The sequence below is a fragment of the Phodopus roborovskii genome, unplaced genomic scaffold, assembly GCF_943737965.1.
Source record: "Phodopus roborovskii unplaced genomic scaffold, PHOROB, whole genome shotgun sequence".
NCBI classification, from domain to species: Eukaryota; Metazoa; Chordata; class Mammalia; order Rodentia; family Cricetidae; genus Phodopus; species Phodopus roborovskii.
In genome coordinates, this window is record NW_026126482.1 from 33,905,684 (window position 1) to 33,929,165 (window position 23,482).

Sequence of the window (23,482 nt, forward strand, 5' to 3'; positions counted from 1 at the left end):
GTAGCCTCTCCACTATTGCTTAGATTGCTGGGATCATCCCTTTAGATCTCTGGACATTTCCGTAGTACCAGATTTCTCTTAAAACCTATAAAGCCCCCCTCTATTATGGCATCTCTTTTCTTGCTCTCCTCTATTCTGGCTCAATTTTCCTGCTCCATCATGCCCACATGCCCTTCAGCTTCCCAGAATTTTCTTAGTTTGTATGCCCATCTATATTCCCTGCCAGGCTACTGGCCAATTAGCATTTTATTAAACCAATATGAGTGACAAATCTTTACAGTGTATAAGAGCATTACCCCACACCATTTCATAGTCAAACTGACTATAGTAATAAGTCTCTAGAACATGGATGGGCCTTTAGAAGACCTATAGCCCTTCCTGCTGAAGAACACACAAAATTTGATTAGTAAAGATGGTAGGAAATAGAATCATGGCAAAGTTTCATGATGATTGGCAATGCTTAACTGACAGCTGCATGAAATGGATTCTAGTAATTCTGTCAGTATAAAGGTTATATTTATATCCTTTGTGAACATCCTTACTTCATGTGGCAATCAGAGGTATTTTTAATGCATTTCCTAGAGGGCTGAGTAATGAATATAGCCACCACCTATAGAAGAGAGATCAAATTGTTATCTATAAAAGCAGATGATAAAGAAGAGAAACTTAAACAGTGTAACCAATGGAGTGTTTCTGTGTAATTTGGGCACAGGCTGTTTTTCCCTGATCAATTTGAGAGGAGAGCTTCAGTGTGAAATAGTCATACTTAGCCCTTTATGCTTTCTACAAGCACATGCAGTTGTCACATCTACCCTCATATATGTTAAATTTGGCCCCAAATTCTGTTCTGTCCTTTGGGAAGAAATAGTTAACTTACTGTGGCCATTCCATGAGAGGGAATAAAGGTGTCTTGATTTAAAAAAAATTTTTAAATAAAATTTTGATATTTTTCTTATATCGATCCCAGTTCCCTTACCCTCCCATTCTTTCATGCCCCCCTGATAATCCTCCCACCACCGCATTCCCCACCCACTCTCTAGGGAGTGTAGAGGCTAATCTCCAAAATATACAAAAAATTCAAGAAGCTAGTCACCAAAATACCAAATATTCTATTTAAAAGTGGGGTACAGAGCTAAATAGAGAATTCTCAATAGAGGAATCCAAAATGGCTGAAAGACACTTAAGAAAGTGCTCAACATCCTTAGCCATCATGGAAATCAAATCAAGACAATTATGAGATACCATCTTACTTCTGTCAGAATGGCTAAAATTGGAAACACTAGTGACAATTTATGATGAAGAGGATGTGGAGAGAGGGAAGCACTCCTCTACTGCTTGTGGGAGTGCAAACTTGTACAGCCATTTTGGAGGTCAGTATGGTGATTCCTTGGGGAAATGGGAATCAGTCTACCACAGGACCTGGCAATTCCACTTTTAGGCATATACACAAAAGTTACATATCCATGCAATAAAAACATCTGTTCAACTATGTTCATAGCAGCATTCTTTGTAATAGCTAGAACCTGGAAACAACATAGATGTCCTACAACTAAAGAATGGATAAAGAAAATGTGGTATACTTACACAATGGTGTACCACTCAACAGAAAACAAAACAAAAAACAATGGAATCTCGAAATTTACAGGCAAATGGAGGGAACTAGAAGAAACCCTCTTGAGTGAGGTAACCCAGTCACAAAAAGACAAGCATGGTATGTTCTCACTCATATATGGATTTTATACATAGAACAAAGGATCACCAGAGTACAATTCACACTGCCACAGAAGCTGGGATACAAGGAGTACCCTAAGAGAAACATACAAGGATCCCCACAGAAAGGGAAAGGGACAAGATCTCCTGAGCATATTAGGAGCAGGAGGTTGGCAGTGGTAGTTAGGAGAAAGGTGTCTTGATTTTACTTTCAATTATTTGTGAGATGGGATGCCACCATGGTTCACTCACATAAGCTCCTTGCGTGGCCACACATGGGAGACACCTTCAATTCCCTCTGCTTGTCATGAGGGCTTCCTTGCTGTGAGTCAGCTAACAATAGTTTAGGCTTCAGTTCATTCCCTTTGAGTTGACTAATCATGACTTTATCTAATGTGACATAAAAACCTGGTTTGGGAACAAGATGGTCTTTCACACTTGGACCTCCTAAGGTCACCTCAACTCAACCTCTTCCAAGTACAATGCTATTCTCCACCACCACAACATACAACTAGAACCCTCCCATCCTACTGCCATGCTTCAAGTTAGAAAGTCAGTTTCTCAACATAATATTTCCTATACTGGAATCTTCCAAACAGAAGTCTTAATATAGTTAGTTGACCTGAAATTATATGAATTTTGTCCTAGAGGATCAATTATCTCCATCCTTTCTGCCATCAGTACTGAATGTTGAACCTAAGACTCCACACATGCAAGATAAACAGTCTCAACCCTTGTCCCTCTTTAAATGCATTCTAATTTCAAGAGAGTTTCTGCAGAAGTTGCCACTACTGACTGACCTTGCACTAACTTTGCAGCTAATTGGGTATTAGACTTTAGATCCTCCAGCCTCAAATTCCCAAATTCCTGGGATTATAGGCTAGCAGCTCCTGGCCCAATATGTTGAGAAATCTTAACTGCCATAACAACACTTATATAATATACACACATGTGCTTAAATCACCTCTAAATTAAACTTGAACATAATATATGTTTTCCTTCTCACATATTTGAAAAGCTACCGTCACATTCAACAGTGTGTCAAAGTCATTGAAGTACACTTCTAATGCAAAACTGATGTTAAAATTAAATGTTAGCATCCCAGAAAAAAAAAAAAGTCAGAAGATAAAAATACTAAAGCTATAAATACTATCCTCCTGAGAGGCTGTGGAAGTCACACAGTCTATGCTTTCCTCATTTGTTTTCCATTCCTCACCTGCTGCATACCTTATTCACACTTCCAATTTTAGTCTTTATTCTAAATTTTCTTTTTCTCTATGTTGTAACATTTGGCTTTTCTCAGATAATTTTGATTCCAATCAATCATTCAATCAGTTAATGAACCAACCAATCAATCAGTAAATGTCTTTACTAAGTTTTAGCTTCTAAACAAGGCGTCATAGGACAGCACCCACTATATGAAAAAAAAAAAAAAAAAAAAAAAACACTCATGATGTGTTTTAGGTTGTTGGAGAGAGTTCAGCAATAAACATAACACTATCTCATGTCTCACCCACACATTACAGAGGCTCAATAAGTGCTTATTGAATGATAAAAAATTTTACTGACAGATAATGACAGCAGAAACATTAATTTGAAATGCCCATGTTAGTATCTCCTAGTCTGCACTGCTCACAGAGTGATAGCCCTTTCCAAGACGCTATCTGTATAAGTGATTTCACCTGGGCTGTAAAAAATCTGTAATGTTCTCCCTGCTTTTTTTAAATGGCTCTACTTCCCTTTATACATGAGCAGGTTTTAACTCCTCCCCCATAAGCTACCCAAAACTCTTGCTTGGGAAACAACCTGAACAACTGTATACTACACCTTTGAACCTGAAGAAACTTAAGCCTACAAAGGTACTTAGAAGTTTTCTGATTACTGTTTGATTTTTCAAATTCCACTCCTTCCTACCACAGCCACAGCTCTGTCTTACTTAAAACCGTTCATCTGTTCATGGTTAGATCTATCCTATACATGACCCAATAATAAGCTTCCCAATCTATTTCTTATTTTTAAGTTATCATTTGCATGTTTTTCCTTTTACATCCATGATTTAAACAGCAATTGTCTTGACAGCAGAATATATCATCATCTGGCTGTCCTGGGGCAAGCCTGTAACCCAAGCTCTTGGAAAGCAAAGACAGAAGGATTAAGAGTTCAAGACTAGTTTCCACTTCAAACAGAATGCAGGCCAGCCTGATCTACATGAAATACTGACTCAAAATAATCATAAGAGCACAAAATCATCTTAAACATGTGTGTGATCAGAGGCCTTCTCTGACTGCATCCATGGCTAGCCTTTTCTCCCTCAGTCTTTGTTGGTGGTGATGGTATTGTTTGTTTGTTTGTTGTTTAAGACAGAGTTTCTCTGTCTCAATCTTAGCCATTCTGCTTTACATATGAGAAAGGTGTGGATGCACAGATACTGTCATGTACCCTGACTTTTGCAATAGAAAAATCAGGCCTGAATTCGAATATCAAGCCTCCAAATTCAAATACTTTAATAAAAATAAGCTCTGTTACCTGTCTTCATTTTGACCTCCTACTTCTTAAGGTATTCATTAAATAAGTAGTGAGTGAAAATGCAATCTGAAGAACTGTCATGTGAGAAATGAGAAATGTAACCACAGATGTGATAGAGATGTGAGAAAAACTGACTCTCCCCAACCCCCTTAAAGAGCTTGAGATCTAGAAGGGAGATCAGCAGTCAATAAATCAGTTGGAGTGATGATTAATTTTGATTAATACTCTAATTAGATTAACAAACACCTAGGGAATTAATCAAGTCTTGGGAAGTGTTCAGAAGAGAGGTGAGATGGCCCGGTCCAGTGTTGGCTCAGTCTGATAGTTGCTGTTCCTGGAGAACCCCTGGAGTTGATGGGTCCAAGACAGCAAAGTCCTAGCCTGGGCTCATGCAGCCTTCTTCCCCCACTGATATTTTTAAAGGAAGAAAGAAAGTGGGAGGCTGAGGAGACTACATAGGGAGACAAAGGTTGGGGAAGGAAGGGAGCTCTGCAGTGGCTCTCCTTGGCCAGGGTGAGGGCGGAGGGGGGGGGTAGTCAAAGTCTGAGGAGTCCCCTGAAGAGGAAGAACTTGAGCTGCTGCCCTCAGACTCATTGTCTTCATCCTCATTGTCATCCTCATCGTCACAGTCGTCATCATCATCATCCTCATTCTCATCCCTATCTCCACTCTCATCTTTGCTGCTAGACTCAGAAGAGACTCTGCCAACCTTGGAGGAGTCCGCATTCTCGTCATCTTCCTCTCCTTCCTCTTCCTCCTCATCCTCATAATCCTCCTCAGACTCCAACTTAGACAGCTAGACTCAGTATTTGGGTCCTTGAAGCTTAGTCATATTCTTACATTTATTGGAGATGTATTATTTGTATGTTACACAGTCCTGGGGAGACCGGCTCTTGACTCAGAGGTCCAAGGGCACTTTGTACTGCTTCTGTTGCTCCTCTGCCAGCTTAGTATAGTGCTCCTTCTAGCTTTGTGAGATGTGCTGCCAATCTCTACTGTGTGTTCCTTCAGGTGATCCAACTCCTGGTTGGACAGCAGCTCCTGGGAGAACTGATAACTGTTCATGGGAGGGCTTTTGAGCTCCCCCTGAAACTTCATCTTCTTGGAATAGTTCGTAGCAGCTGAAAAAGCCCACATCTCACTTAACTGTCTCTCATATAGTTTTTGGTCTTCTGGTGCCTTCTTAGTCCACATCAGCTTCTCCTTCTCCATAATGTTCCAAGTTATCTCCATGGCTTTCAAGTCTTCCAGCCAGTCATTCAATGACACTCTGCTGCCATATTTCCTCAGCTCTCTTGGGCCAATCAGGCAGCTTGTTTCACTCTTCATGCTCCCCACCTGGTTCCCTTTCAGACTGTGCCTTCAGAGTAGCCTCCCGGGCCTTATATTTCTTCTTGGCAAGTTGTTCCAGGGCCAGCAGGCATTCAGCTTGCTCTTAGGCTGCTCTTCCTACAGCTGCCTTCCCTTCTCCTCTGAGAAGATGAACATGGCAGACACAGGCCACTTGGGATTTTCAGAGCCACCCTTGACAACTTCCTGAGAAGGCTTCTTGGAGGCTGGACTGGTGATCTGCTTCTTATTGATGTTCAACTCCCTCCCCCCCCCCAAATGACCCGCTGCTGCCCTTCCTCGGGCAAGCCCTCGAGGAACCGCAGCGGATCTACCTTATAATCTTTCTTTTTCTGGTCACATTTCTTTTCTGGTCCTTTTCCTTTTGGGAAAGCAGTTTCCACTGCTGGTTGCAAAGCACCATGAGCTCTGTGCTGGGCAAATCCTTCAGGTTGGCCATGAGCTCTGCACAATACAATGAGTAGCTAGCTGTTCGGAGGTGGCTTGGTGGGTTGCCATCAAACTTGTCCTTGAGCTGGTGTTCAGCCTTGGTGAGGGTAGATTTGGTGATGCCTTCCTCGCTGATGTTTAGTTCGGGGTGCTTCTGGTTGTAGTCACTCATAATCTCCTCGTACTCCTCCCGCTGATCCAGGGCCTTATGAATCCATTCCAGCCTCTTTTTGTCCAAGAGCTGAGACCACTGTTTCCCCAGGGAGTCCTTCACCTCCTTCGTAGTGGCATCCAGCCGCACTTTGAGATACACTTTCTTCTCATGGGTATACCACAGATGCTAGGGAGTTTTCAGCTTCTCAGGGATGCCCAGCTTCTTGTTAGTCTGTACAAGGTCAGGGTGATCCTCCCTGAATCGGGCCAGGTTTCGCTCAAACTCCTGTTTTTTCCCCTGGAAGTCCTCAATATATTTCATCTTCTTTGGAAGCTCCTTGTACTTCCTAGACAGAATCTTGGTTAGGTCCAGGTTGCTCATCTCAGGGTGGAGTTTTGCATACTTGGTCCACTTCTCCATGAAGAAGCAGGGTGAGAGGCTTCTTCAGGAAATCTGGGTGTTTCTTGAGGTTTTTGTTTTGTGTTTGTTTTTTCCTTTGTAAGGATTTTTAACATGTTCCTGAGCATCAACTATCAATTCCTTGCTCAACTTAAATATAAGGAGGAGGGCCTTCGTCCTGCTTCAAAGAGACGTGCCAGACTTTGTTGATTCCCCCATGGGAAGCCTTACCCTCTCTGAGGAGTGGATGGAGTCTGGTGGTGGGAATGGAGAGAGCAGAAGGAGAGGAGGGAGTAGGAACTGAGATTGTTATGTAACATAATACAAGATTATTTTAAAATAATAATAAAAATCATGTTCTTTAAAATAGGGTATTAATGGGCTGGTGTATAAACACCTATTTTTAGGGTCAACTTTAAGACATAGTTACAAGACATTCCTATTTAGTTACATGTTCTAATCGGGAAAGGACAGTACAAATTTCTCTAAATAGGATGAGGAGACAGTGTTAGTAGCATATCTTCACTTATAAACAGAAGTGTGATAGGCATCTATAATCTTAATCTTGATGGGCATTGCACTAGATTTAGAACCATCTAGAAGATAAACCTCTGATTTTTCTATGAAGGTATTCGCATAGATTGTTGTACTGAGAAGGGGAGACCCACCCCCAATTAATTTTACCATTCCTTGGGCCAAGGTTCCAGATGAAATTCAAGGATGAGAATGAGCTGGGTAATAATATTTATCTCTCTTTGCTTTGAGACTGTGGACACAATGACCAACTTTGTCTCATTCTCACTGCCTTGCCTCCCATGATGGACTGTATCCCCTTAAATCTTGAACAAAAATAAACCCTTTCTTCCTTAAGTTAATTTTGCCAGGTATTTTGTCACAACAAAGAAAAAATGGACTAACATGTCCTCCAAACTTCTGCACTCTAAATAATTAATTTCAAAATGATGGTCAGTGGTACATATGTGGATCCCTAGCACTGATGAGGTAGAAGGAGACTCAGATTGATTTGAGTCTAAGTTATATGAGATGAGACAGTCAAAACAAAACACAATAAGTAAGACGCACAAAAAATAAACCCACAATAAGTAACTTCAGCATTCAACACATCAAGATTTGAAATAAATGAATGCACACCTCAAGAAAGAGCTTTTATTCCAGAAGTGAATGTTTGTATTACCCATCCTCTCAGTAAACAACCTTTCACATAATTGCCTATTATTATCTTTCAGGCCACAGAATGCCAGACAAGTTGCCAGTTTGCTCTTTACAAGAAGCTGGGAAGAGCTTTCCTGGCACACTGTGTTCTGTATGGAAGCTTGTGGAGGAAGAAGACAATTTGACAAAGCCAAGTAAGGAAAGCACTGCTCCTTGGCAAGCCAGAGGTCAGGGTGCAATTTAAGCATCAGTTTGCTTGTCAAGGGCTTGAAGCAGAGAGAAAACCAATCCTCCAGAAATCTTTTCATGGAAAATTTAAGTCAGAACAGAAATAATGGACTTGATTTGATTTTCTCTTTGAGTGGTCAGCACACTACTTTGTAATTGTGCTTCTGACTGCATAAGCTTTTTGTGACTTGCCCTTCTTTTTCCCCCTCTCTTTCTCTGGTCTCAAATTATATGGGAGACTGATTGTATAATAGACCATAGAAATCTCTCTCTTAGAGACTACATTGATAGTTGTTTTAATAGTTAAAAAAAAAAAAAACAAAGACAACCTGAATAGTTTGCAAACAAAATCAACACTCACAGATTCCATATAAGGATTTTATGTCAAACGCCCAAGTTTGATTTAGAATCCAAGGACTTTGATCTGTGTATCTTTGGGAATAAGATATACTTTCAGTATAGTACTTTGTGATGATTAGAGGAAAAGTGGCTAAGTGTTCTGAGTTCCCTCCCTGTTCCCTTAAATAAGTTTAATCTTCAATTCTAACCTATCTATGTGAAGTGAGTTGTATCTTTTGAACAAGGAAAACGTTAATTATGCATTCGTTATGAAGATTCTATTCTGGTTGCATTATTTTTAACTGCAGTTTTCTTCATACACTATTGATCTGATGTAATTAGCCATGATTTCTAAATGTGTAGGTATATTATAACATTGTTGATTTTTTTTAAACCTGAGTTATAAAAACTGCACACCTCCATGGCAAAGTGAACAACTGAGTAGCACTGAACGGTATAAAAAAGTTAAAACCGCAGCATCAACTCTAATGTATGTTAACTAACTCCTGTCTCAATGACTGCTGCACCAGATACCTACCTGGTCTTCTAGTTACCTTACCTTCTCTCAACCATTCTTTTTGTTTATAACAAAGTATCACAAGGCAGCTTCAGTTTGCTCAAAATCATGGGACTCTATTAGCCCCAAATTGGGAAGTATAAGACACAGAACCCAGAGCAACCAGAGTAATCCTGTTAAATAAAGAAAAATCACATCACCCAACTTTTATTCTATAAACCCACCCATGGCTTCCAATTGCATTTAAATGGAATCACAGCCCTTCCTCACCCTGACAAGCCTTTATCCCCTCCCTGCTCCAGACACTTTGTGATTCTTTGCTTTCTCTAGTTCAGAATCTTTGTGCTTTCTCAGCACTTTCATTGATAGGCCTTCCTTGCACCTTTTTATAAGCTCACCTATAGAAAACAGCAGTTCCCTTCTCTCCCTGTCTTCTTTATTTGCTTAACATTTTTCTAGTAGCATTTATTTGCGATGCTGAATTTTGTATCTTTTTTGCATTTATCATAGAACCTGAATTACATAATGGACAGAACATGCTCACAAAGGTTGTTCTCAAAGTGGGATTAGACAGTGTCTAACCAGGAGTGGGCATTCATTATGCACCTCACAAAAGGTGCCACAGTAATGCCTTTAATATATATATTTTTAATATCCCTCTATATACTTTCTACATGTAAGCAAATTATATGTCTGACATAAATGAGTACAATAATACTGCTGTCATAATGTCACTCTTTGCATTTGCACATGTACATGCACATCATTTCATTTTATTTTTTTTTTACCAGAAAATGTGCAGTGAAATCTATTTCATCAACATATCCAAACACTTATCTCATAGTTACCTGGTATTACTCAAACCCATGGTCTCAAAAACTTCAGAGCACAATGCACAGACACTGAAGAAAGAATGGGGAATTGTTATTTTGAGTTTGGCCAGCCAAGGGATGAGCATGCACAGCACATCTGCCAGCAGCAGCAGCAGCAGCAGCAGCAGTGGCAGCGGCAGCAGCAGCATGTGTACATGTACAGCACAAAGAAGAGCAGGGTCCTTGTACTCAGAGCAGTACTAACCAACATCTGGTGAGCACACACTACTGGCCTTCCAGACTGATCCTTTTTTTGTTAATCATCATCAGTGGAACAGAATTGACTGTAACCCTCTTCCCCCATCAGTCCTTACTTCTGTTTTTCTCAGAAAAAAAAAAAAAAAAAAAAAAAAAAAAAAAAACCCTGTGACCAACTCAGACACTAACACTGAATTGTTTCCCAAATGAAACTATATGGGTTACATTATTCCCATTCCATTTAAATAGCCCCATGATGAAGTGTCCTCCAGGTCAGACCTTGTGGGCTTATGGAGTTATTTTGTCCCCATTCTATAAACAATAGAGTCCAGTTGTGAGCTTTAGCTTGTGTTCTAGTCACCCTATACACTCATATTTGCTTTATCCCTCTTGCTCCTGTTCCCAATGGAAATGAACCTTTTTCCCTTCCTAGATGTTACACTACAAATAGATCTCATTTCCATTGTCATGTGAGACTCGACATTTTACTGTGATTATCAGTCTGTACACATTCAACATATCTATAGAAGGGATTCCTTTGAACTCTGGGTGCTCATACATTTTAAAAGTTCTAGCTACTCTGAGTGGTACTTGAACATACAGAACATGGTTATAGCCTTTTTGCATAGATAATACTTAACTATATCTAATATTTAAAAGATGCTAAGTAGGTACTTATAAATTAGTGAACTGGAAGGATCAAGCTTTAATTCTGTTTTATCTCTGCTATTTAGCCTCTCTCTCCACACAGCAAACAGTATCTCATTGTCAGTGCTGTCTTCCAATTCCTGGGTATGCTACTATCTCTGCTCCCCATGTGCACTACAGTAAGCTTCATCTGGGGGGACCTCCAATGCCTTGAACTGCTAGTTTTCTTTTATTCATAGTACCAATAGCAAGAAAAGATCAGCCCATTGTAACTGGCAATGTAAGGAAAGGGTACCTTCTTACACCATTGGTGGAAGTGTGCAGTGCTTTGGTTATAGAAAGCAAGATGACATAATCCTTTTTAAAATCTATCAGTTCTTAAAGGCAAACATTCCATTAGGTGGATCTTTGCCATAGAAACAAAAGTTACCTAAGACATTTACATATGAGGTTTATTAATTGCAGTATTACTTGTTGGGATCATCAAAAGACAAATGATTAGGCAAAAACCCATAGTCAACATCACAAACTCATGGATTATTCAATGAAAGAAGAAAGATACGAAAAATATTGCAGATATACTTTGAAGTAATAACTACTCCATGTCATACCTGAATATGGAGCTTGTCTGTCATGTATATGCTCATGCTACACTACACTTCACAGATAATGCATGACCTTTAATAGAGGCTAAGTAGATGGCTATAATAGAATCAGACAAAGACTTACTAGGTGTAAACATAGCCGCACAAGTTACCTGGGGTGTGAATGAAACTGGCATTGATGTAACCACAGGAAGAAAGAGTGGGGATGAAATTTAAAAAAGGAACCTCTTGCAAAGAAAGCATATGTTTCTTGTAAAGAAATTATCATGTCCCCAAAACTAGATAAAACAAATAACAAGCAGATCCTTTTCACTGTTCAATAGTGACTAGTGAATAGGGACTATTCACTTGGTGTTCTACAGTTCTTATATAATGAGACTGTCTGGCAGAAATGGGCATATTCTAAAGAGACACTTCCCTCTGTGACTATGAGGTTAATGAAAGAATGAACCCCCAAGAAATTAGAATTTTTCTCAGTAAATTCCTGTGAGAGAGGTCTGAATCCCAGTGGACAGCCAGAGGGGAAACTTGGTAAGCCAGAAGAGCTTGTCTTTTGGGAAAATATATCAGGTGATCTTGTTAGAGAGAGCTAAGACAATGATGGACAACTTGGATTCCTCAGCTACACATATTTCTTGCCTTCTATTTCAATCTTACCCTCATGTTGGGAGTCGCTAAGAGGGACTGGTGGACTGGGGACTGAGGAGGTCCAGTTATCCTAGTTTCTTCCCAATGCAGTATCTGTTTTTCTCTAATAATTTGAATCTTTTAATTGTCTTATCAAGGATGGGCTACTGAATCTTATTTGTTGGGGTATAGGCTGTGACTCACAAGCTCTGTAGTGTGTGTGTGTGTGTGTGTGTGTGTGTGTGTGTGTGTGATTTCATTTTCCAGTAACTTCATCAAGTATATACTATTATAATGCCTATTTTTTACAGATGATAAAATTCCAGACATACAGAAGTAAAGTCACATAGCAAGGAAGTGGCCATCTATATTCTAATCCAGAAAGTATGACTCCATAAACAATTCTTTCATCCATGCACTTGCTGTGTCTTGGGACACATCACCTAATAAAGAAATTAAAAGCAGTTCTTAGGCCCACCAAGATGGCATAGTGAGTAAAGGTGTTTGCCACCAAGCCTGATATGATTTACATCCGTACAGTGCACATTGTGAAAGCAGAGAAATGGTTTCCACAAGCTGTCCTAAACCTCCACACCACCCATGTTTTAATGGGTGTTTTAATACATACATACATTAAATTTGAAAACCCACTAAGCAAATAAATGTATAGTAAAAAAATAAATTCTCGAAATTTTACACACACTATGGCAATGGACAAGTAGAATTGCTTTTGAATTGAGCATCTTACTAAGCCAGACTAATTTCTCCCTGCAGTTGGAAACAATTGCATTTCTTTCAATTGCTTGATTTAACTATAGTGTGCTAATAGCACTTCTCTACTTCCTGACTCCTGTTCTGAAGGGGTTAAATTCTGAGGCATTTTATCTGTCACACCTGAAGTGACCTGTCCCCATAGTCACCAAAACACCAAGGATCAAGGGCCTCCTTTCAAAAGCTCTTGATGAAAGAGATTGTTAACTGCTTTTGCACAGGCTCTCTAGGTGTGATTCTCTTCCTTGGTGAAATTAGAATCATTAAAAGGCTTCTCTACCTCTACATTGAAAGAAGTCTCCTGTGACTAGTGAGGGACACTGAGTGGGCTCCAGTGTCCTTTCCACACCACCTTTCATTTAGTGACAAGGAGCAGGTGGAGGGAATGATTCTATCTGAAACTCAAGTTAGCAAAGAGCAACAGGAAGGAAGGACTTATAGCAAAAGAACAAAATATGAGTTAGGGTGTGAGGCCAGGTTTAGGCAGACTCTACTATTGGTCTGAGCTGAGCCTGAGGTCTTCCTGGAGAGAGTCTACTGCATCCTGATACTTCCTGGGGCCTCATTCATCCACCAGCCTTCAGAGTCCTGATTCTCTGCTGAATTCATCACAGCAACAGTTCCTTCCTTACCCAGTAAAGTTACTGATTATGTGAGAGGTCTGGAAGAAATGAAGATACTCAAAAACAGTGGTTCATATCCTTCCTAATGCTGCAATCCTTTAATATAGTTCCTTGTTGTAGTGACCATAAAATTATTTTCATTGTTACTTCATAACTGTAACTTTGCTACCCTTGTGAACCATAATGTAGATATCTTATAGGCTGGATAACCAATATCCAACCCCAAGGGGGTTATGGCTCACAGGTAGAGAGCCACTCCTCTAAACAGATACATATGTCTCTCAATTTTATGATCACATATCAAAACAATGGACCCCAAAGAAATGAAAATTTCTCCAGTTATCTCATACTGAGAAAGTGAAAAAGCACCAGCGAACAGAGATTTCACAGAGTTAGAGCAACTTCCAAAATCACCTTACAGAATGGGACTAAAATGTGCTGAAGCATGAATAATGGTGGGTCAGTGGTAGGTGGGGCCACAGCTTGACCAGGACTACTGAGATGTACATACGCTCCACCCTCTACTTAGACTGAACTCTCACTTCAGAATCCAAAAGATAGACTTGGAGGAGAAGCTGCTCCATCTTTTTTGTCCCTATTTCCAATGTGAACACATTGAATAAATCTCCTTTTTGTGCTTGCCACTATTAATTTGTTCATTTTAGTTGTTTTTGAAGGGTGCAAGACCTGACTTAGGACACAGCTTGTGACCTCTGACTTTGATAACAGTTCTGTCCATCTTCCACACTCAAGCCAGCCTCTAACATTCTACCTTTCAAACAAAGTTTAAAAAGTACATCTTCCAAAGCTCCAGTCTCACTGAATGTGCTGATAAAATAGATACTGTGGGATCACTAGGTAGAGGAAATTCTACTGTGTCTTTTCTCCCAGGTCTAACTGGGGATCCAACCCTTCCTACCACACTGTGACATCTGTGAATATTGCCTCTCAGGAAAAGGCCTCTGCCCATGAAACTGCCTGTCTTGAAAGATTCATGTCTATCTTGACATGCATCAAAATGTATATTGGGCCTTCAGAAGAGTGATGCCTGAGGTGATTCTGAGTGATGGGACAGGAGACCAGTGCAATGAAAGGATCTTTCATTCTTAAATGGATCCAGCCTGCATTTGAATGCCTGGAGGGGAACTCTGATTGACAGAGGAGAGATAGATTGGGACAGAGGTTAAGGGTGGCAAGGGAGGTTTCAGAATAGTCAATGTAGTCATTGTCATTGAAGCATTCAGCCAAAAGAGGCCACTAAGACATGGAGAGAAAGGGAAGGAAGCATATGGGTCAAGGACAGCCTTTCCTGAAAGAACTAGGAAGGGGTGTTAAGAAAGAGCAGGAGGGGGGTGAATAGAAAGGAGACACATGGGCAATGAATGTATGCTAAGAAGGAGAAGGACTTGCAGACTAATTGAAGAGTGGATGGACTGACATTAGGTGAGACTCAACAGCTCTTAATTAATGCCACCCCAAAGACTTAGGATAATGGGGGCAGAAAAATGAATGAGTATAAAAACAGAGTCATTCTAACCTAAATCATTTATTCTCCCATAGATGTTAAGGGCACTGTGCTGATTTAAAAATAAAAACTAAGAGGAAGGAAGGAAGGCAAAGGAAAAGAAAGAAAGAAAGCAGAGGAAATACTGAGTCTATGAGTGGTGAGACATATGAGTACAGGACAGCAGCTCCTCACTGCAAGCCAAGTAGTCAAGTTTCATAACAAAATATTTGCTGTTACTACACATCAGGGGATGAAGGGGTAATGTGTGCACCATGACATGTGCTCTATAGCCTGGCTCCCTCCTCATTCCACACATGACACTGGTTCTACAATCATATAAAATAACTCTAAAACAGTTTAAAATTGCACAGGACTGAAATATATTAAAACACCAATTTTGAAAGACAAGGTTTATCCTATTATAAAAGAGAACTAGTGAAGATATTATTTTAAAAATCTTGTACATGCAAGAGATAAAAGCTAACTAGATTTTCATGAAGAGCAGAGTCTTAAGGGGTATAGAAACAGAAAAGAACACCAAGTTCAAACATGAACAATGACCAAATCCTAGCAGTTTGGGGCTCAGATGGCAGTATGAGGTATATATTAATAAAATACAGACTTTGATGGTGTCATCTGAGGGTGACCATAACAAAATGAAACAAGGGAAGAGAAAAATGACATTGCCTCCAGTTATACAGTGTTATCCTTTTCTGTCATCCAAGACGAGATGCTTGTGCCCCGGGAAAACACCATAAAGTAGGAATTCTCACTGCCCATCAGTGTTTCAGCATATTCTGATATAGTATGACTTTTCATAGAGAGATGTGAACAGACATCCCTTTACCACAGATGGGGCACTGATGAAAAACAAAGAAATGATTCTACTATGCCTAGCTTGGAGTAGTCACTTTACTAGAGTTACTTAGAAAAGCATGAGGTGGCAGCATCAACTAAACATGCATGGGTGATGAATATAAGACTGCATCCCTGGAATTCTCAGCATGCCTTACAAGTAGCTCCCTTGCACAGAAGGGCCACTCCCCAGCAATTGTAAGACTGTGTTTACAACCTTGGGGAAGCAGTTTATGAAAAGTACAATTTTCCTGAGATTCCTCAGTCTTATGGCCCCTCTTCTCCTTCCAGTAGGAAGTAGACAAATTTAAATGCTACCAACTCAGAAGTTTCATTTACCAGCTGAGATGTTGAGGGGACCCTTGTCTTATGCCTTCTTCTCATTTAATGCACTTTGTATTTTAAAACTGACTAAGCTTCAGAACTTGGGCAAGGGAACATGACTTTCCATTGATGTGGCTTCCCACAGGCTCTTCATTATCTACCTTCTGTCTCTTCTAATTTTGTGCCTTAAGAAAGGGTATTAGAGACTTGCCATATACTTTGATTTTTGAAAGGCTATGTTCTACTAAGTTGCACCGTAGCTCTCTCAAGGACCTCAAGGATTGCAGTACAACCTCACTGCTTTCTGTGAATAACTGCATCCATGTAAATGCAGTTATTCAAGATTTTGAAAATAAATATTATTTCCTGCCTATTTATTTCAGGATCATACCTTGTACAAAAGCCAACTTTCTTTATAGCATCATCTCCATTTATAGAAGTTGGACAGAAAATTATCTCTGAGCTTCTTGATAATGCTGATGCCTCTATCAATGGTTCATCCTTTGCCATTTTGGGAAGTATATTCTAGGGACTGTCCTAGGAAGCATATCCATTTGGTATATTTCCATGTTGTGTTCTATTTATAAAGACTACTTGCAGCTCCTCTCAGTCCTTTTTACCTTCTTCTGCAACAGTACTGAACATTTTAATTTACCCATGTTTCATAAGTCAGTTCCATTATGTGTCCAGATTCTTTCCTGGAATTTCTGTCCTGGTGTGTCTTACTTAAAGTTTCTATTGCTGTGAAGAGACACGATGACCACAACAACTCTTATAAGGAAAATCCTTAACTGAGCTGGCAGCTTACATTTCAGGGGTTTAGTACAGTCAAGGCAGGGAGCATGACAGCATGCAGGTAAAAGTGACACTGCCTACATCTTGATCAGAAGGCAACAGGAAGCTGACTGTGACACTGAGATGCCTGCCCACACAGTGACACACTTCCTTCAACAGGGTCACACCTACTCCAACAAGGCCATACCTCCCAATAGTGACACCCACTTGAGCTTATGAGGGCCAATTACATTCAAACTAGCACATGATGTCCATCCTATCTCAAGAGAAAGAACTTGATTTGGTCAGATACATTCACCATACAACTCCACATACATTCTTCTTGTTCTTGCTGAGTTATCTTATGTGTGTCTTGCATTTCCTTCAGAGAATTAGCTTCTTAGGACAAGCCTTTATCAGCCATAAATGTATGACTTACCTTAGTTAATAATGTGTTGGCCAAAGTACTATAGCTGTTGGGACTGAGTCTGAAGGAATTGCCATACCTTCTCCTGAAAGACAATAGCCTTAACTACAACTCACTTAAGCTCTTAAGTTTGTATTGAAACTGCTTTTCAGTTTTTTTGTCCTCTGACTACAGAAGATGAGGAATTTTATTTTCCTCTTCTTTAAGCTGCTCTACATTGGTTAATCTCCCAAAGAATAAAATCTAAATGTAACTAGCAAATTAAAGAGACAGAACCCCAACTGGGTATCTCTCATAACCAAATGAAGCCTTCAGTTCTAGGAGTGTTTTACATCTAACTGAGTTGTTTGCAAAATGGGCCCCATGGAACCCCCAAATAGCTTATACCATTTCTAAGACTATTAATTGCCTCCAACAAACTGGTGGCAAGGCCCTGTTTATGAAAACAACATCTACACAACTCACTGAACATAGAGAAGTCAAGCTGATGCCTACCTAGAGCTTTCATCCCTACTGAAGAGTCATCATGGTACTGGAAGGTACTTTGAGTGCCACTAAAGGAGAAAGATAAACATTCACCAAGCTTCATACCCTTTGATCTACAATGGCAACCTGACTGCAAGATATGCTAGTGCAACAGTGGCACAAAGTGACTAACCAATTAATATATAATTAACTAAAGGCCTAATCCATGAAATGGAATACATCCCAAACACTATTTGAATGACTGAAAAACTGAGGCTCCATAGACCAGGAACCTAAAGAAAAGCCACATACTGCTGTTTAGATACGGAAATGTATCAATAAAATGACTCCTAATGACCTTCTGCTATACTCACAGATCAGTGTCTCATTCTACCATCATTAGAGAAGCTTCCTCTTAGATAGAAAAGAAGCCCACGCCTGGACAACGTGCAGAGAGTAAAAGCACTGGGAACACTCAGTCCCAAATGGGGATGTTTTGATAAAATCTCTCCCCTCAGAGCTCAGGGAACTCTGAAGGAGAGGATGCATAAAGACTTTCAAAACCAGAGGAGATGGAGGACACCCAAAAAAACAGACCTTCTAAACACAGCAGGGCCAATACACATATGAACTCACATAGACTATGGCAGCATGCACAGATACTGCATGAGTCTGGGCCAGATGCGAATCTCAGGGCTGAGAGCGGAAATGGACACAAGGCCCTATCCTTAACTCAGTTAATAACTGCTTGCAAATGAAAAATTAGTTTCATCCAACAGAATCTCACTGAATATACAAACCATTCTGAAGAGCTGTCCTCATGCCGAGCAGTAGATGGCTAACACAAAACAAACTCAATGGCATTTTTTAAAGGTTTCTTTTCTCATAATACACTTACAGGATTATTTCTTTAAACCCTACAGGTCATTGCATATATATTATGGTTTCCATTTTTGTGTTGTTATGGGATTCCTTTGTGTATGATCCTGTGTGTCACTGAGTCTAAATGTGTTTTCTGCGCTATTCCTTTGGCTCCTTTTCTTCTCTGTTTGTTTCACACTGTTCCAATTTATTGGTTTTTGTTTTATTACTACTTTTTAGATGCATTTTCTAACAAGAGAAAAAAGAAAGAGCATGTATTTGGATGGGAGGGGAGGTGTGGAAGATCTGGGAACAGGGAAAACTATAATCAGAGTATACTATATGAGAATTTTATTTTCAATAAAAGAAAAAAATATAAAAATTCTCTGCACATATGCTGTTCCAATGTGTCAGTAAGACACAAGTACAACCATCTAATACTGTAGGCCCTACTTCCCCAGCACTGCCCAGGACTTGGGATAACTACATGACTGCATTCCTCCTGGCTTTTCATTAATGAAAGCATTTCTAATACACCATCACCTTCCAGGGGTTATCACTGCTATAACTGTTGAGAGTGATGGGGCCTGATGTTACCAGATTGAGGACCTGCCTCAAATCCATCTTCATATTCTGCATCCTATGACTAGTTCTGACAATAAGTATTTTAAGTTAGTTTCTTCAGAAACAAATACTGAGATGAGTACTGGAATTTAGAAAATGCAGTAGGAGCTATTCAGAAAATCACAGTAACAGAGAAAGGAGAGCCAGTGGTGCAAAGGGAGTTGTTACTCACAGGCACAGCTGTAACACAGGACTCAATGACTACCAACTAGCCAGTGGATCCCATAGAGATCTCTGTAGTAGAGCATTCAGCCCCCCAAAATAACCCCCTCATTGAGATGTCATTGAATGCAGCCTGCTTCATGCTAGTTAACAGGAGGGAAGATGACTCCTCTTCCTTTTAGCTGAAGCAACACCCAGTGTGGGAGAGCTCTACTGTCACCACACCCCATTGTTTAGTATCTAGGAAAAGGAATGTCTTATACCTAAAGAGTAGATCTAAACAGAGCAGCCACAGCATCCGCTACGTCCCAGACTCTTAAAACATGCAGTTATGTGACTGGATGAATACTCACCGATGAGCTGGCAACAGGAAAATGTTTCTGAATGCACAACCACAAAGATTACTGCAAAATTAAAGGCACAATGTCTCACTGGTGTTCATGGGTGATCACCTGTGTCACATCGCACAACTGAACTGCAGGCTCAGTGTGCACACAGGACTTGGGAACATTTGTACTTCATGCTGTCACACCACACAAAGCTTTGTATGCTGCATAAAGTCCAACATTCAGATCCAAGATTATTGTATGCTATGAATTTCAGAGCACTTGGTGTACATTTTATATTCCTCAAGAAGCATAATGGTTTCTTTGTGAAAAACAGACTTTTAATATTTTCCTACCACAATCCCTCAGCATACAAGTTTCAAGTTAGCAAATTTTTGGATTGTATTGTGTTAGAATATTTGATTTTAAAAATAAATGTTTTGGTCGCTGACTAGAATTCATTTAAAAATCATTAAATTTTGGCTTGAGATTGTGATAGAATTATGAACAATCTCTGTAGTAGCCTTAAACATACTTCTGTATTTGTGTGTTTTTGTATTGATGCCAAATGGCAGTCTCAACAGTGATGATTATAAAATCAAAATATCAACCAACTCTGTAAAACATTGAAGATGGTATTTTTCTTGCAGTATCAAACATTCATTCAATATTTAATTCCTTATGTTAAAATAAGTTAGTACATTCCATCTCATTTGTATGTACATTTACTTTCATCTTAAATAACTTGTAAAATGATGTGCCAAAGAATTGTTTCAAAATAAATTCACTTGTGAATTATTATTATGGTCAATTTTAAAGTCAACTTGTACAAATTAGAAACACCTGAATAGAAAGCCTCCTCAGAAAAATTGTCTTCACTGCTTTGAATGATGTGCGAAGACCCACCCCAATTGTGAGTGGCACCTGCAGATAACAACCCTCATCTAAAAGGTATGTCAGTCAAAAGGAAGATGATCTCTGCATTGGCTTTCTTGGCTTTCCCTCTTGCTGTCAAGTTGATTTATACTGTTGTTGTTGCTACTACTACTGCTGCTGCTGATCCCTATGTTGAAAGCAAAGCCAGTATTTCCCAACCTTCCATATGGACCAAGCTCTCCAGGAATATTCCAGGTTTCAAAAGATAGGTTAGAATTACAGAGGTGTCCCACCTTGGGGACTTAGTAAGTATGTCTTTTACAGAGACTACACCAGTTGAGGCACCAAGCCTCAAGGATCAAATATTTACTGGCTTCTCAGCTGTTCAGGTGTGATATGATTGTCCTTCCAATTTGAAACATTACATATATATACATATATATGTATATATATTAAAATTGACCAATTTGAAACATTATATATGTGTGTATATGTACACACACACACACACACACACACACACACACACACACACACATATATATATATATATATATATAATTCACTCCTTTGTTCTATTCCCCTAGAGAACCCTGACTAAAACACTTTTGATCAATAAGTTATTATATGTATTCTTTTTTATATACTTACATACAGAGATCCATGTCCAGATTTCTAGGGGAAACTGGTTGTGAGTAGAAAATGTTTACAAAGTATTGCACTTTGGAGTCAGGGCAAAGGTGAGGAAATCCAGCCATCTGTTCCAACTGTGCCCCACTTTGATGACTGCATTGTAGCAGTCACTGCACTTCCTAGTTATCCAGGTCAAGCTGCCTTGACCTTTACTTTTCCACAGAAGACATTATCAATAACTTGTCAGAGAAGGGTCAATAGTCTACCGAAGTGAAGATTCTCCACAGAATTATAATCAAAACTGCATGTCACCTCCAACATGGCTCTGAGCATGCTTCTTGTACACCTTGTACTCTGAGTTACAAGATGCACTGCGGACTTCCTCAGCACCTGTATATTCATTCATTCTTTCTCTCTTTCTTTCCTTCCTTCTTTCTTCCTTTCTTTTTTTAAATTTTGGATGTGAGGCATGTCACAGATTCTCAAAGGTTCCAGTGTATTTGCAAATCCTCAGCAAGTCAAATGTACCACATGAGGGGATATAGTTAGGGAGAGCCTGCCTGAGGATCAAAGAGAAACTGTATAACATGAGTCCAGGGGCACATTTGAAAGAAGATTCATTGAAAGCTTGAAGTTTGTGAAATTCCAGGAAAGTTTCAGGTTAAAACTCTGTGTTGCAAAGATGAGCTAAAGTTTTATTGTTGATTTAAGAATCCCCCCCCCTTTCCTTTTCTTTTACTCTTACTTCACAGTCCATACAAGCTTCAGATAGCAATGATTTAAATTCAAATTTCAGATTCAGAGGAATAGAAAGATGCTACAAGCCACAAGATCACACGATAATTATACAGCCAAATATAATGAGATAACTCAAAAGAATTAAGGATTCTCCTGATGGGTGAAACCAGTACAAAGTTGTACCTAATATTAGAATCTCTTGAATTAGCTTTTTCTTGTTGCGGACTCTTCCTGTAGCTTATTCTTTTCTGTAACAAACTTGGGATTTACTTCCCACACTTACGCACTGTCTGGTCATTTACTGGGAACAAATTTCTACCCCACATTTGAAGTTTTACTGATTACACTCCCTAGCTATATGTAATACCTGTTCTTTGATAGGTCCTAGTTTATTGATGGCATTACTTACCTATGTGTGTGACCTGTTTCCCTTGTTCCCTCTCCATTGCAATTGCAGAGATCTGCCTTCTTGCAGTTGCCTCTATTGACAGGAATTTGGTCATTGTTTAGGTCCTAGGCAAAAGCATCCTATCTAAGATATTCCCAGATATCCAAGGACGAGAATTACTACACATCCAAAGTTGTTGATTCATAGCTACTTACATGGATAGGGAAAAAAAAAAAAAAAAAAGCATTCCCATAGCTTTACCTCACTGACAGATAGGGAAGTGATAACCTAAACTAACCCTGTACTAAAAGATGCTCAAACTTGTTGTTATATTAACTCAAGATTTTAGTTCAGAGATTTCCTGCTCCCTTCCATTTCCTCTGAAAAGATGAAGACAGTAATAATCGGCCCATTTGCTTATCCTGGGGCGGGGGGTGGGAGAGTAAACTTTCCTGAAGGCCTTGCTACCAATGAGGCTAAAGCACTGGAAAGCACCAGGTTTTGTTTCTTGTACAAATTAAACTTAGACCCCCTCTTTTACCTACACCCTTAAGCAATTGATGCTAAAAGTTTCTCCTAGCAATTTTAGTTTATTGCTCTGTGTGAGAATCTTATCTGCCTTGCTGACCCTGAGAAACTCAAGCCTCACTTGAGAGAAAAGTAGGAGAAAGAGAAGTGGAGGAGAGGAAAGCACATGCGACTAGGAAGATTGAGTCAGGGTAGGAATAGAAGACAAAAGAGAGAGCTAGAGATGAGAGAGAGAGAGAGAGGGAAAGAGAGAGAGAGAGAACATAAAAGAGGGAGCCATTATTGGTTTGAAGAGAAAACTGAACCTAAAGAAAGTTCTAGAGACCTACAAGACTGCCGCCAACTAATAATTTGAGCAACCGTGGAAAGGCTACCATGAATGCCCTTCCCAGATAGTGAGATCAACAACTAACTTATCCACCATCATGGAGCCCTCATCTAGTACCTGTTGGAAACAGAAGCAAACACCCATACCTAAACACTGAGTTGAACTAGAATCCAGATGCAGAGAGAGAGGACAAGACTCTATGTGAAGAAACACATAGAGACAGCTGACCTGAACAAGGAGGAGCTAATGGGCCCCCAGATTGATAGCTGGGAAGCCAGCATGGGACTGACTCAGCCCCCTCTGAATATGGGTCTCAGCCAGAAAGACTGAGCAGTCTAAGGGACTTCAGACAGTGAAACCAGGATGTTTTCCTGGTGCACAAAAGGACCTTGCAGACACATCCCCCATGGAGGGATACTGCCTTAACCTAGAAACAGAAGTCCTAGTCCCTACTTCAAATGACATGACCACACCTGGATGGCATTGCCCTACATGTG

At 39.8% G+C, this 23,482-nt stretch overlaps 1 pseudogene; it reads right to left on the reverse strand.

Annotated features, from left to right (window-relative positions):
- Positions 1 to 4,687: 4,687 nt before the first annotated feature.
- LOC127229117 (nucleolar transcription factor 1-like) lies at positions 4,688 to 9,693 on the reverse strand (annotated as a pseudogene).
- Between the last annotated feature and the right edge of the window lie 13,789 nt (positions 9,694 to 23,482).